The sequence below is a fragment of the Macaca fascicularis genome, chromosome 3 (assembly GCF_037993035.2).
Source record: "Macaca fascicularis isolate 582-1 chromosome 3, T2T-MFA8v1.1".
NCBI classification, from domain to species: Eukaryota; Metazoa; Chordata; class Mammalia; order Primates; family Cercopithecidae; genus Macaca; species Macaca fascicularis.
In genome coordinates, this window is record NC_088377.1 from 122,192,039 (window position 1) to 122,205,964 (window position 13,926).

At 42.0% G+C, this 13,926-nt stretch overlaps 1 protein-coding gene across 25 annotated transcripts in view; it reads left to right on the forward strand.

The window, feature by feature from the left end:
• Positions 1 to 498: 498 nt before the first annotated feature.
• Positions 499 to 13,926, forward strand: part of ICA1 (islet cell autoantigen 1) — a 156,422-nt gene continuing 142,994 nt past the window's right edge. For 9 of the 25 annotated variants that reach the window (XM_045388851.3, XM_015447698.4, XM_045388855.3 and 6 more), the window contains exon 1: positions 910 to 1,060. The gene's annotated coding sequence lies outside the window, so the exon portion shown is untranslated. Of the gene's footprint in view, positions 621 to 909; positions 1,061 to 13,926 lie in introns of those variants that run through there. The other 16 variants (XM_005550118.4, XM_015447699.4, XM_015447697.4 and 13 more) reach the window with 2 other exon arrangements.

Here is a 13,926-nt window from a genome sequence, read left to right on the forward strand (position 1 = left end):
GGATGAAGTCATAGTACATTGAGGTTTCATTTCCACATAGATAACATTAGGAAGCAGCTACGCCAACACTTTTTCTTCCTGTGATCTGTACACTGCAGGGTCTCTAGAAACAATGGTTTGGTTCTTTCCTGGTGACAAAGGATAAGAGAAGATGAAACTGCTATAAATGGCAACAACTTAGAAATAAAAGATACAGAAATATATGGGCATGAAAAATATATAACTATACATACACAGCTGTTTTTAAAACATGACCTTTATTCTTGAAGCTCAAACTTGATTTTCAGGTACAGCAGGCCTCTGTAACTTTTCTTGGCATTGAAGTCATGAAGTCTCCCGTCCTCTAAAGCTACAGAAATTTAACCTGGAAGCAAGCAACAGGCACTACGCACGGCACGGAGGGAACCCTGGGGTGTACGCTGTGGCTCCCACCTGTCCGCCAGGTCATTGTGACGCAAACGCTATGGCCACGTGGAACACCTGCCGGAGAGCAGGGGCGGGGTCACTCTGGGCGGCGGATCCGAGCGGGGGATACCCCAGGAGATGGGGGTCGAGGAGAGACCCCGGGGAGTAGAGAGAGAGAGACTCACTCCCCGAGTCCCCGACCCGCCCCAGGCAAGGTGAGGTCAACGCCACTCACCTCCCCCTGGTTACCCTGGGAGGGGTCGCCCCGGCCGGCGTCTGCGGGAGGGGAGAAGCGGGGAAGGGAGGCAGTGGGGACGCCCAGGCAGCGGTAGGTATCCGGGCGGCAAGGGCGCCCGCACCCCCCCGGCCGCTGCGCTGCGCTGCGGCGCGCACGGGCTCCGCCGGCTGCTATTCCGGCTGGTGGCGGCCGCCGCAGGAAGGGCCGGTTCCTGCGCTCCCCCGCCCCTTTCCCTCGCCTTCGGCTGACGCTGACGTCGGATGAGTGATCCGCAGGGACGCTCCGACCGCGGCCGGGAGGCTCCTGGGGCCCGGGGCTCCGAGGTACCTGCCCTCCGGGGTCGGGGCGGGGGCGCGCCGGGCGGGCTGCAGGAAGCAGCAGGAGACGCCCGGCAGCCGGGACGGTCGGGGACGCCTGGTAGGAGCTGCCTTCTCTGCCCTCCGCGGGCGGCGCGTGATAGGCGGGTCGCCTCCTCGGGTCCCGGATCCCGGTGCGGGAACCGCATCAGCCCCTTCCTCTCCCCTCCTCCCTCCGGCCTGGGAAGGTCTGGAGGATGCGCGCGCCATGAGAGCGTGCGTCAGCCCCGGGGGAGCGGGAGGGAAGCATTCCGCGCTCCGGCCCCAGCGCTGGGAGCACCGGCACCCACGCCAGCCCACCCCACCCACCCACCCCGCGCCTCGCCTTCCCGGCGGCTCCGGCCCCAGGACCCCGAGCTCCCTGGTGGGCAGGGACTTGCGTCCAGGGTTGACTTGTTGACAAGTTCACCTGCTGCGGCGCCTGGTGTGTGCTTTTTTTCTTTCCCCCGTGGCCCGTTTTTTGGCAGGGGCGGCAGAGAGCATATGGGTACCTCTTTATAACCACTAGTGCCAGGAGGCCTGAGCTTGGTCCCTCGGGGGCGAGGTGCTCAGCAGTCTCGAACTAGACGGGGCGAGAGCCCTTAAGCAACCCCGGTTCCAGCAAACCCTGGCGCGCCCGTTTCCTTTGGGTGCAGCTGACTCCGCCTTTCCTGCTCCGGGGCTATTGCAGCTCCTGCTTCCTCTAGAAACGAACATATCCTGTTGTTATGTCTGCCTTTCCCCCAAAGCGGCTCTCCATGAACCTTTCCCACTGTCTTTTTACTTGTAGTGCCCCCAAAGCACCTGAGCTTCTCTCTGGGGTCTTAAAAGTATCGCGCCCTTATGCTGGCGAAGGGCATTAACTGCCTGGTTGGGGAGAGTTAGTTTGGAAAGAATCGCGTTCTCTTCTCTTAGATGGCTTTAAAAAATTAGCACAAGAAAGGGTTTTGTTCGTGAATCTTAGTGAGATCTGGTAACTGTATAAAAATTATCAAGGCCTGGAAAATATGTCACCAACTTGCTTGGGAGTGATACTGATTGTAGGAAGAAAGGCACATAAGACATTCATTGGCCATTAAGGTCCTATGAAATATGACTCATCGCAAACATGTTTTTGTCCATACATTTCAGTGAAGTCTCTTCAGAAAATCTCACATTGGTTTCTGTGACCCTTTGGTTTGAATCTGAGATCTGAACTGTTTTGGGGTTAGGGAGTGAAATAAATGCTTAGTCTGAAATCTAGGCTCCCGATGCAATTTCATACCCGCTATTTAAAACACACACACTCTCTAAAACTGCTGTTAAGTTTTTAAACCAAAGATATCTTTTTAGATTTCAGTCTTTATTTTTGAAACACGCTTTGTAGAGAATACCATAGGGACAAAATCAATTTATAATCCTTAATAGCTCAAATATCACTCTTTGGTTTTATACTAATACTGTACATACATCTTAATTGCAAGAGATGTTGCTTTCTAATTTTTTCTGTTTGTATTACAAAGGGAAGTAATTATACTGTTTATAAAGATGAACCTTTAGAAAACGTAATAGTTAAGCTACAGAGGGCTATTTGTGGAGAGACCTGATGTTAAAAAAAACCTCAACCCTGTGTCCTCCACCAGTGGATCATTGCATGCTGAAGACACTGGGTGGTAATTGCCTGGATGGTTTATTTTGTAACTATTTTCCCCCATTTAGAACACCTAGGTAACTATCTGACCGCTTTCTCTATGCATCTTTACCGCAGTGTGTATCTCCACATCAACCTCACGAAAAGTATAGAAAATTTTGTTACTCAGAGCCTTCAAAATAACTACATTTTCAAGGCATTTGACCAAATAGTACATTTTTTTCAGATGCAAGCAGCATTAGCGGTATGGAGGTCTGGCAACTATGCCATAACATAGAAGGATAAACCTGTGTTTGGTATGAACTTCTTAGATTACGGAAACCTCATACAAGAGAGTGAGGAAGTTGACAGACCACAAGGGTCAGGAGGAATTTTTCCTCTTAGTTGGTTGAGCCTCAGGGTAGGTGGCCGTGTTTCTAATCAGCACGCTGGTCACTAGTGTCCTTTTTTTCCATCTGCATTATCAGATTTATGGGAACCATTAATAAGGATGCTATCTGCATGTTTTTGTCTGTGAGGCAACATGGATCACTAACGAACCTTATCTCCCAACCCCACCACCATTCACAATCTGCCTCAGCAGAGCCTTAAACGCAAAAAACTTTCCCCCTGCTTTTTTCTTGATTCCCAAGCTGATGCATTTCATATCACAATCATATCTGGCACTCTGAGGGAGTTCAGAGGACACATGGGCTTTGGATCCTGATGGAGCAAGATCAGAATCCCTGCAGTAACACCTAACTAGCTGTGTGACCTTGACCAAGTTACTTAAGTCACCATTTCCTTATCTACAGAACAGGAATATCCACCTTTTTAGGGGCAGGGTGCAGATTAGAGATAATGTATATAACATGCTTTGCACACTTTTAAATAAGACTCACTCAGTAGTAATAAATTATTCTTTCACATGCTAAACGTATGCTATCCCTATCTAAAAAGAATGGTGCTGCTTTACTTGTGATAGGAAGTATATTTCAATTTGGCTTTGAGTAGTTCAAGTAATTTTATACGAATACTAAGACCCTGGGCTTTATGGAAAACACTCTCTGAAGTTGGGGGGTGCAATCAGAAACAAAGCAAATCTAATTTGTTCCAGTGGGGATAGATCTTCCAAGCCCCTGCCACTCAAACGTGGTCCATGGACCCGTAGCGTGTGGCCTCCCCTGGGAGCTTATTAGAAATGCAAAATTTTAGCCTGCCTGCTACTCTCTTCCAGACCCACTGAATTCAAATCTGCATTTTAACAAGATCCCCATGCGTATGTTAACATTTGAGAAGCACTGCTGTAACCTGTTATTTCTCAAACTTTAGTGTCCCAGAGAATCATTTGGGGGCTTGTTGTCATAAATGTGGATTCCCAGTCAAGCTTCCCTCATCTGCTGTTAAACAACATCTCCGGTAGCTCTGATCCCTAGGGTCTCCCACTGCTGTGAAACTGTCCAGCACACTGCTCTAAAATGAGCCTCTGTCCTCTTCCTTCACAAAGCACTTTGGCAACTATGATCTCATATGATATTCAACCCCCTTTTAGGTACATAGATATAATAATCTCCATCTGTCTGATAAGGACTGCAGGCATGATTTGCCATGGATAGATGCATATGGTAGAACTGCCTTGGAGCCTCTCAAAATCCTAGCTGACCACACTTTTACTATTCTAGGAATTTACTATTTAGTGTTCTAGCATCAAATTAACATAGTTTTTGTTTTTTGGCCTGTAAGTAATTTTCACAAATAACTAATGAATCTCTCCAGGACAGGGAAGACTCCATGTGATAGGGCATTTTATACCTGTTTTTATAACAAAGCCTGCCTACTATGTGACTGTAGGCCGGTTACTTAAGATAACTTCTTCATGAAATGAATATAAATCATAATGTCAACTTGGCAGTATTGTGAGGATACTCAGTGATATGAGTGAAGCATACACCCCAGTGTCTGAGAAGTGGCAGTTCCTCAATTAGTGGTAACTACTTGTTCCAGTGTAAACCTAGTGAGCTACAATGAGTTCATGAAAAGGTGGGGAAATGATAGCCTGCATCACTCATGATGGGAATCATCTGTCTGTCTTGCTAAGTCAGATGACATTATTCATCAGGGCTTTAACCAAATCAGAGAAGTGGGATGACTTAGTATTGAACAAGCATTGGTTGTATATGTACCATGAGCTACGCACTGTGCCAAATGCTCAGAATCCCAAGACTCAGACCCAATCATGCTGTGGAGGAGCCTACAGCTCTGTAAAAGAGAGGGAGAGAGAGGAGGCAACTAACCAGTTGTCTTTCAGGGAAAGCAGGGAGGAGATAGAGGCACAGTTGGTAATGCAGCCCAGGGCAAGGGCATCCCACCCAAACAGGAGAGAGAGCAGAGAAAACCTGAGATGCTTCATGGAGGAGATTGCCCTTAAGTTGAGCCTTAAACAACTAGTAGGAATTCGGCAGGTAAATAAGGGTTGCGAGTGGGGAGAAAGAGCGTTCCGCACTCCCATCCATGTGTACGTGTGTACAAAAGTCAACAAGCAAGGGAGAGAATACTAATACAAATAGTCGTCATGTTTGAAGCCTGGTGTCTGTGTATATCCCTTACTAGCTGAGTGGCCATGGACAGGTTTGATCATCTGTGATTCTGGAGGATTAGATGCACTAATCAGTGTAAGCACAGGACTGATTCCAATTATTTGTTGCATGGTTGTGGAGGTGGTGGAAGTATTAGTAGAAAATAGGGAACTAATATTAAAAAGTCATTAGAATTAGAGAACATTGCAGGGTTCAATTTTAGAATACATTTAGCAGAAAATACGTGAATTAAGAGAGGTTGACTGAATGCAATATACTTCAGTGGAGTGGAAAATATGAGGTATATGTGTTTGGTGATGGACCACTGAATATATAGATAGTAGTCAATGTTAATTTTAAGAGTCTAGATTGGAAACTAGAAAGGTCCTCTGGTTCTAGGTAGTGAAAGAATTTGTATGAGAAGTGGCTCTTAAGTATTGCAACAATGTTCCAAGAATATACATATTGAAATCCATCTCTTACCATCATCATGATCAAACTCACTCCCACATCTCTATCCCACAACAGGGCATAGACATCAATGTCTGAAACCTAATAGTACCTAGGGGAAAATCCAGCCTTCTCTGTGATGTTTCCAGGGTAGAGCATTCTAAGCCAGAGACCAAGAAACTGATTTTTATAAATAGTGCCCCTCTCCTTAGTCGTAGGAACCCTGACAACCATCAAGGAAAAAGTCAATCAGTAATTGCAGGTTTTGTTGTGCACAGTAGCACCATACTGGCAATGGATTTGGGACTAACCCAGCACCTAAGCCTGTGATTGGGGGAGGTTGTTTTTATTGAAATATAGCCCCATTAATCAACCTCCTTTCATCCAAGAGTAGAGCAGAGTTAGTTAAAAAAAAAAAAAAGAGCTCAGAAATCAAAAGTAAACTTGTGTTTACCAGTTGCTGACTTTGGGTAAATTACTTCATCCTTCTAAACTTTGTTTCTCACTTGCAAAATGGGTTGATATCCCCTTCATAATGTGTGGCAATGACATAATGATGTTAAGTACTTCACACATGTAAAGTGCTTGGTAAGTGATGGCACATAATTATTGCCCCTTGCCCAGCACGTATTTACTGAATGACTACTGTGCTCCAGGGGCCATGCTTTGGTGCTCCAGGCAAAGATGAACTTGAGGGTCCCTATACTCATGGGACCTACAGTCTGGTGCAGGAGATACAGATGTAATTAGCTCCTTGAAGGAGAGTACAGGAGTGCAGTGGCACCACCAGTATGGAGCAGTTAATTCTTCAGTGGGGAGGACTGGAGTTCCAGATCCCTGGGGAGAGGGATAAAGAAGAGATGTTGAGTTGGTAAGACTTCACTGAAGAGGCAACATTTGCGAAGGGTCTTGATGTAAGTTCTAAGTTAGTCAATCACACAAAGGAGGGGAGGGCATTCCAAGTGGAAAGAATCATCTCAAGGCCTTGAAGTGCATAGTGTATTCAGGAAAGCACAAGTGTTCTGACATGCGCAGAGGGAATAGTTCTGTTGGAGGGTGGGGAGGGGAGCCAGGATGTTAAGGGGCCTGTGTTTTTTCCAAAAATGTTTGGAATTTCTATAGTGGCAAGAGAAAGCAGTTAAAACATTTTAAGTGGGAGAGTGGAATAATTAGATTTGCATCATATAGTGATAGGTCGGGCAGTGTTGTAAAGATTGGAATGGACAAGCACATGGATAGTGTTGCCTCTTAAGGCCTAGGTTGTCGTAGCTATGAAGATAGAAAAGATACGATGCATTTAATCACTTTTTAAGAGGTAGAATGGAGAGAACCTGGAGTCTGGCTACAAAAGATGAAAGAGGCTGGGTGTGGTGGCTTATGTCTGTAATCCTAACACTTTGGGAGGCCAAGGCAAGAGGATCGCTTGAACTCAAGTGTTTGAGACCAGCCTGGGCAACATAGTGAGACCTCATCTCTACCAAAAATTTAAAAAATTAGTTGGGTGTGGTGGTATGTGCCTGTAGTCCCAGTTACTTGGTAGGCTAAGTAAGAGGATCGCTTGAGCTCAGCAGGTCAAGGCTGCAGTGAGCCATGATTGTGCCACTGCACTCCGGCCTGGGCAACAGAGCAAGACCCTGCCAAAAAAAAAAAGAAAAAAAGAAGTGAGGTTTTCAACTTAGGCCATTCAGTAGATTTAGTGCTGGTAATTAACATAGGGACTACAGAAAGAAGAAGAATTTGGGAGTACAGATGGAAAGTGAGGAGTTTAGTTTTAGATTTGCTGAATTTGAAGTGCCTATGGAGAAATCCAGGTAAAGATGACCATCTGGAGGTGGAAATGTGGATCTGGTGCCCTGGAGAGGTGTGTGATTTTGGAAGTTGTTGGCATACAGCTGGCAGTTGAAGCCATGGAAGTGGCCTCACCTAATGAGAGCAAATAAAGTTCCAAGCTTGGAACCTTACAGATACTGATATTTGAGATGCAGGCACAGAGGAAAAGCAGCCAGCAAAGAAAATTGAAAATGTAGAAAATTATGGAGAATATTTCATGAAAAGTAGAGAAAGAGGAGCATTTCAAGAAAGGAAGAGAACATGGTCAAAGGTCACGAGAAATGAGGACTTGAGTGGGGCCCATAGTGAAAGATGTTCTCTGGGCTGGCGGAGAAAGGAACCAGACAGCATGGGCTTAGAACTCTTGACTGTGAAGAGAAGGAAGAAGATGGGAACTGAGAAAGAGGTTGAAGAATGAGGCCTGAGGGTAGAAATCAAGGGAGGGTGATTAACTTGAAAGAGAAGAGACAATAGATGGACTAAGGTGGGCAGGGGCAAGGGTGTAGGAGCTGTCCTTCCTAGGGAGAAGGAAGTGAACAGCAGGTTATGGTCATGGTTCTGGATAGCTCCAAAGAAGTAAGGAGGGGTACACTGAGAGTGGAAACTGTGACAGAAGGTGCCCAGCGCGATGCCAAGGCCATGGTTCCCCAGAGTGCATGAAGAGGGAGACTGCCTGTCACCACCCTGCAGGGTTTTCTTCCACCCACTGCTCCCTGAAGGCCAAGAACTAAGTGTCCTTGTGCCTAATGCTGTTGACTCAGTGTTGCCATATGCAGTATTGGCATCATTGTGAAGTATGTAAACATTGTATTGCGTTTGTACTAAGCCACTCCCCACTTTCTGCTTCCTGTTTCTCTCTTCTCTGTACTCCTAACCTGGAGCTCAGTGCCTTCATGCAACTTTCTGGGTTTTCTACCTGGGCCTGCCCTAGAGGGTACATGTCCAATATCGCTGTCTTTCCTGACCCCCATCAAAATAATCAGTCTTGTGCTTTGTAAGCTCTGGGCTTTGCTGCTGTTTATTTCCTGAGAAAGTAGAGAGAACCTGAAAAAGGGATCTTTATTAGTTCTCAAATAACACCAACTAGATGACCCAGTAGAGGCAAGCGTGGTACTGTTAGTTGGGCGTACATGAACATATAGTCCTTTCTTCTGCTGCCTGGTTCCCTTTGCTGTTGACCTCTGAGATCCTTTTTTTGCTCCTCCCTTCCCCTGCCTGGACTGCCTGCATTCCCTGCTCCTAAGCCAGCCCAAACTTCAAACATGATTTACCTGCCACAGCTTAACCAAGGAAAGTTCTGGAATATGTGCCATTTCCAGAGAAAGGAGCTGTGGTGGTTTGTTTACAGGACCTGTGCACAGCATACACATTTTATAAACCACATGTTGGTGTCTGCATATTTCAGTCATTTAAGTCTAATGAGACAAGCTTTACTCTGTGACTTGGGAAATTTCCCCAAATTTCCCTCAGTTCCTTCAATGAAAAGAGGAGGTTGGACTAAATGATCTGTAAATTCTTTCCTCACTCTCAGCCAGGAGATTCTGTGGAGTCATAACAAATTGCTTGATCACATCTTTTGGAGGCTTCCAATTATGAATTTAATTTTAAAGGAAGAGAACCTTGTAAACATTAGCATCTCCCTATTTATTCTGATGGCTGACATCATGCTTATGTGCAATTTCATGTAATTATAGTCCCCCATTCATACTCTTGTTCTTCCTTCACACTGGTGTTATTAACCATTCATACCTTTCTGTGTACATATGAATTAAAGTCATCCCTCCATATACTCAGGGGATTGGTTCTAGGACCACCCTCAGCTACCAAAATCCACACATACTCAAGTCCTGCAGAGCCCTGCAGAACCCATGTATGTATATGAAAGGTTGACTCTCCATATACACAGGTTTCTCATGCCAGGTTTCTCTCTTTATATTTAATTACAAGCAAAAATATATATTATTTTATATTTAATATAATATAAAAATATGATTATAAAAAATATAGAAAATATATTTTCTATTTGCCGTTGGTTGAAAAAAGTTGGTATATAGGTGGACCCAAGCAGTCCAAACCCATTTTCTTTAGGGGTCAGCTGTATATATTTCTTATTTATAAATATATGTATACATTTTACATTTGTGGATACATATTGTGTATGTTACATCATATTGTCCTTATAGTTTTACTTCCGATGGTCTTATAGTAGCCCATCCACTTCACTTACTATTCACATGAATCCAATTTGAAAAAAATAGTACGTTGTGCACACAGATTTGGACCTTTTTAAACTTGTAAAAATATGGAGTACAGTCATTTTTAGGTTATTTCAAAAGAAGATATATATGATTTTATTTTTGTAATGACATCTCTGACAGAATGTCAGAGATTCTGGGCAGAAATAACTGTTTAAGGGTGTTTGTGACTAGTACAGAGTATTGGTGACCTAAGTTATGGAATTAATTTCTAGCTCTTTTCTGATTTGCTTGATGTTTTAGACTGAGGCTCTCCAACAAAAATATAACAGCAACCACATATGTAATTTAAAACATTCTACCAGTAGTAAAATATTTTTAGCTTAAAAACTAAAAAGAAATAAGCTGGGGGCTGTGGTGTGTGCCATGCTTATAATTCCAGCTAGTCAGGAGGCTGAGGTGGAAGGATTGTTTGAGCCTAGGGGTTCAAGACCAGCCTGGGCAACACAGTAAGACCCTGTCTCAAAACAAACAAAAACTAAAAAGAAACAGCTTAAATTAAATTGATAATTTATTTGATCTAACCCAAAATATTCAAAATATTGTTTCAACATAAAATATTAAAAAGTAATATATAAATAAGCAAAAAATATAATTAAATATAAAGCAGAATGTATAATAAACATATAAATATGTAACATATAAATGTAGTTATTTAAAATTTAAATATATATAATATATCAACAAAATAATAATTTATATAACTATAAATATATAGATTTATTAATGAGACATTTTAATTTTTTGTTACTAAGTCTTCAAAATCCAGTGTGAATTTTACATTTAGAGCACATCTGAATTCATACCAGCCATATCTCAAGTGCTCATATTACATGTGACTAGTGTCTGCTATATTGGACTGCGTAGTCTTAGATGATAAAGTTAATTTATCTCAGGGTATTCTTCCATAAAAAGAAAATTTAAGTTGGTGCCATTCTTTAAAGTAAGATTTGTAAGAGCCTTCCAAGTTTTATAATTTGATCCCAATAAAATATAAGGATAACACTTAGACCTATCATTTAATAATGTTCTGTGCTGACATTGAAGGGTGTAGTATTCCTTTATAGAACTTGATCGAGACTTTTACTTGATTAGGGTGCTCCTTCATTCTTCACCTTTTGAAGTTAAGCTTTTAGAGACAATGCCACCATAAATACAGAGTAAAATCTGTATGTGAAATTTGATTTGATATTTGAAAGTTATATAAACCAAACTAAATAAAATCATTTGATTTGATATTTGAAAGTTATATAAACCAAACTAAATAAAATCAAAGGTGAATATAATTTATACTGCGAATTTTTTAAATTACTATTTTTCTTTAGCAGAGGCAACCCATTTGTTCTGTTTCTAGTGCTGTTTTACATTAAATATTTTTATATTTCTGGATTTCTTTTAGGTTTGTTGTTTGCAAATACCAACCTCTTTGTTATTACTGCCGTGATTTTTGGTGTAGCACAAAATTCACCATTGATCATCCTTTGAAAGGAGGGCTTTAGGCAAAAGAAAGAGGAGCAAGACCTAGACCACACCTTTTATGAGCAGTTTGAGTTTTCTGGTTTGTTTTAGATGGATATAATATTTAAAATTTTTTAAATAACATTAATGCTGAAGATGATGACATTTTAGAAAGTAGCTTGGCAATTTTTTTTTTTTTTGGTTTCTGTTATATTTGATATTTTCCTTTCAGAAATGTCTCTGAGAATAAATGAAGAGACAGAGGAGAGCACCAAATTGTTAACTGGCTGATTAGTGTTTCATTCTCAGCATTCCTCTATTTGAACTTGACCTTTAACCTGATCTTGGGCAAGTCATCTCTATTTTTAGAACCCCAATTTTTTCATCATTGAAAAGGATGTTGTGTTCGTTATCTCTAAGCTTTATCTTAGATATAGATGTCTCTGAAAATAATTTAAATTAGTTTTATTATTTTTGTGACTTGGGGCATCCTAGATGGATGCTGTTTTACAGATGAGCAAAGTGAAGCCAGATCGCTGAAGTGATGACTAAGTGTGTGATATGGTCATGGATTTACCAGCTTTTATTTATATCAAGAAGCATATTGGGAAACCTTCAAAATACATACTTTAGGAAAATGATTTTAATAGTTTTAGGGAGTCGTTAAACTTAATCATTGTATATAACACCTGAGTTCTTTTGAAATGTAAATAAAACAATCATTTAAAAATATCTGGTGGGCACAGTGGCTCACGCCTGTAATCCTGGCACTTCGGGAGTCCAAGGCTGGTGGATCGCTTGAGCTTAGGAGTTTGAGACTAGCCTTGGCTGGTATTTTGCTAAAAATAAAAAAATTAGCTGGACGTATTGGCAAATCCCTGTAGTCCCAGCTACTGAAGAGGCTGAGATGGGGGAGATCACTTGAGTCCAGGAGGTCAAGGCTGCAGTGAGCTGTAATGGCACAATTGCACTCCAGCCTGGGCAACTGAGCAAGATCCTGTCTCAAAATTTAAAAAATGTTTTCTTTAATAAAAGAAAATATCCTAAGACTTTAGTTCGTTAACAGAAAATACAGATTTTAACAGTGACTTGCATCTGTTAAATAAAATAAAATAACTCAGCTTTTGGCTACCTTGAATAAGATCAGAATTCTGTTTTCCTCTTGGTAATATTTGCTGACTCACAAAATTAAAACATGATCCCGTTTCACATTTATTTGTGAATTTATGAAATGTCAAAAATCGTTGCAGTAGGCACAAAAGTGGAAACAGAAACCATTTAAAGTTGTGTAGTCACTCAGTCGCCCAGGCTGGAGTGCAGTGAGGGGGTCAGAGCTCACTGCAGCCTTGTGTGCAGTTGTGTGGAATGCTCAGGTAATTGTGACTACATCAAAATCCGAAAGGACAAGCTGTATGGTATCTGAGAGGTAGGAAAAACATCCATAAAAACTCATCAAATCATGTTACTTTAATTAATACTTGGCTTTTGAAAAGATGGAAGGCTAATTCAACTTCCCCTCCTCCACGGGAATCCCCATTTCTCAATCACTTGAGAACAAGATTTGATGAATCAAGATTTTAAAAATAATAATTAATATGGTTAATTATGCCTAGAGGAATTGTTCCAGTTTTTTTTCACTGCTTCTACTGAAACTGTTTTAATATTTATATTGAAATACACTTCTCTCCATAAGAAATTATAAAAATCATTATTGACATAAGAGGAAGTGACTAGAGACAAACATCTAGGAAAAATGATGAAAACATACTTTGCCCAAAAGAAATGTACAGACTTCCAATTATTTTTTACCTTAGTACCTAAAACCTCTGACAAATCAGCATTTCCTCTGTTTATCAGGCAAGTGTAGGACCCCATGTGGGAGTCCTGGCTCTGAAGACGATTGGCCCTGTTCCTCCCTGGATCACAAGTCCCATTTCAGAAGGAGGGGGCTTTATTCACTTCTTTCTCATCTCTTTCTAGGCTCTGAATTATATGACTTCTGTTTGTTCTGAAGTTACACACCAGAGAAATAAACCCAAATACCTGCGTCACTTCAGATCATTTGAAAAGAAATAGTCTAATAAACTGAGTAGGAGGAACACATTTCCACTCCTCTGAAGAAAAGTTCACTACATTTGAGTTTGATAAAATTATTGCATGATGTGTACGTTTTAGTGTATAGAAAAGAAAATATTGAAACCCGGTCACATTTCCAGATGAAACTGATCTCTGAAATAACAGGAAAATGGAATGAGGAAGAAGTTCCGTAAATTAGTACCATGCAAGTGGAAGCTAAATCTGAGAGACATGTCACCAACTTCCAATATTTGTGATGGATAGTCCAAAAACTAACTGCCTAACAAAGGCAGGACATAAAAGGGTGCCCACCGAGTGTGAAATAAACAGCATTGAGTGTCTACCCTCCAGTGGCTAGAGTATATCTAAATGCTGAAAGTGGCACATGGTGCTTCAGAGGCTGGCCCCTCTGTTTCCCCTGTTGCCTGTCTTTAAATTATAATGCACAACTGCTTACAGTTGGTTACACACATCACTGGCAGTTCTGCTGTGGAAGAATTTGTTCACTGCATTCCCTCTACCTACAGTAACACCACTTCACTCCTGGGAAGCCAGCTCTGTGACTCTGCTGTGTGTCCCTCAAGCCCTGGCCGTTTCCTCTGCCGTGGCATTTGTGCCCCATCACAGGCAGCATGTAGCATCTTCTGATGGCAGATTCTTTTTTTTTTTTTTCCAGTTATATACAAATAGCCAC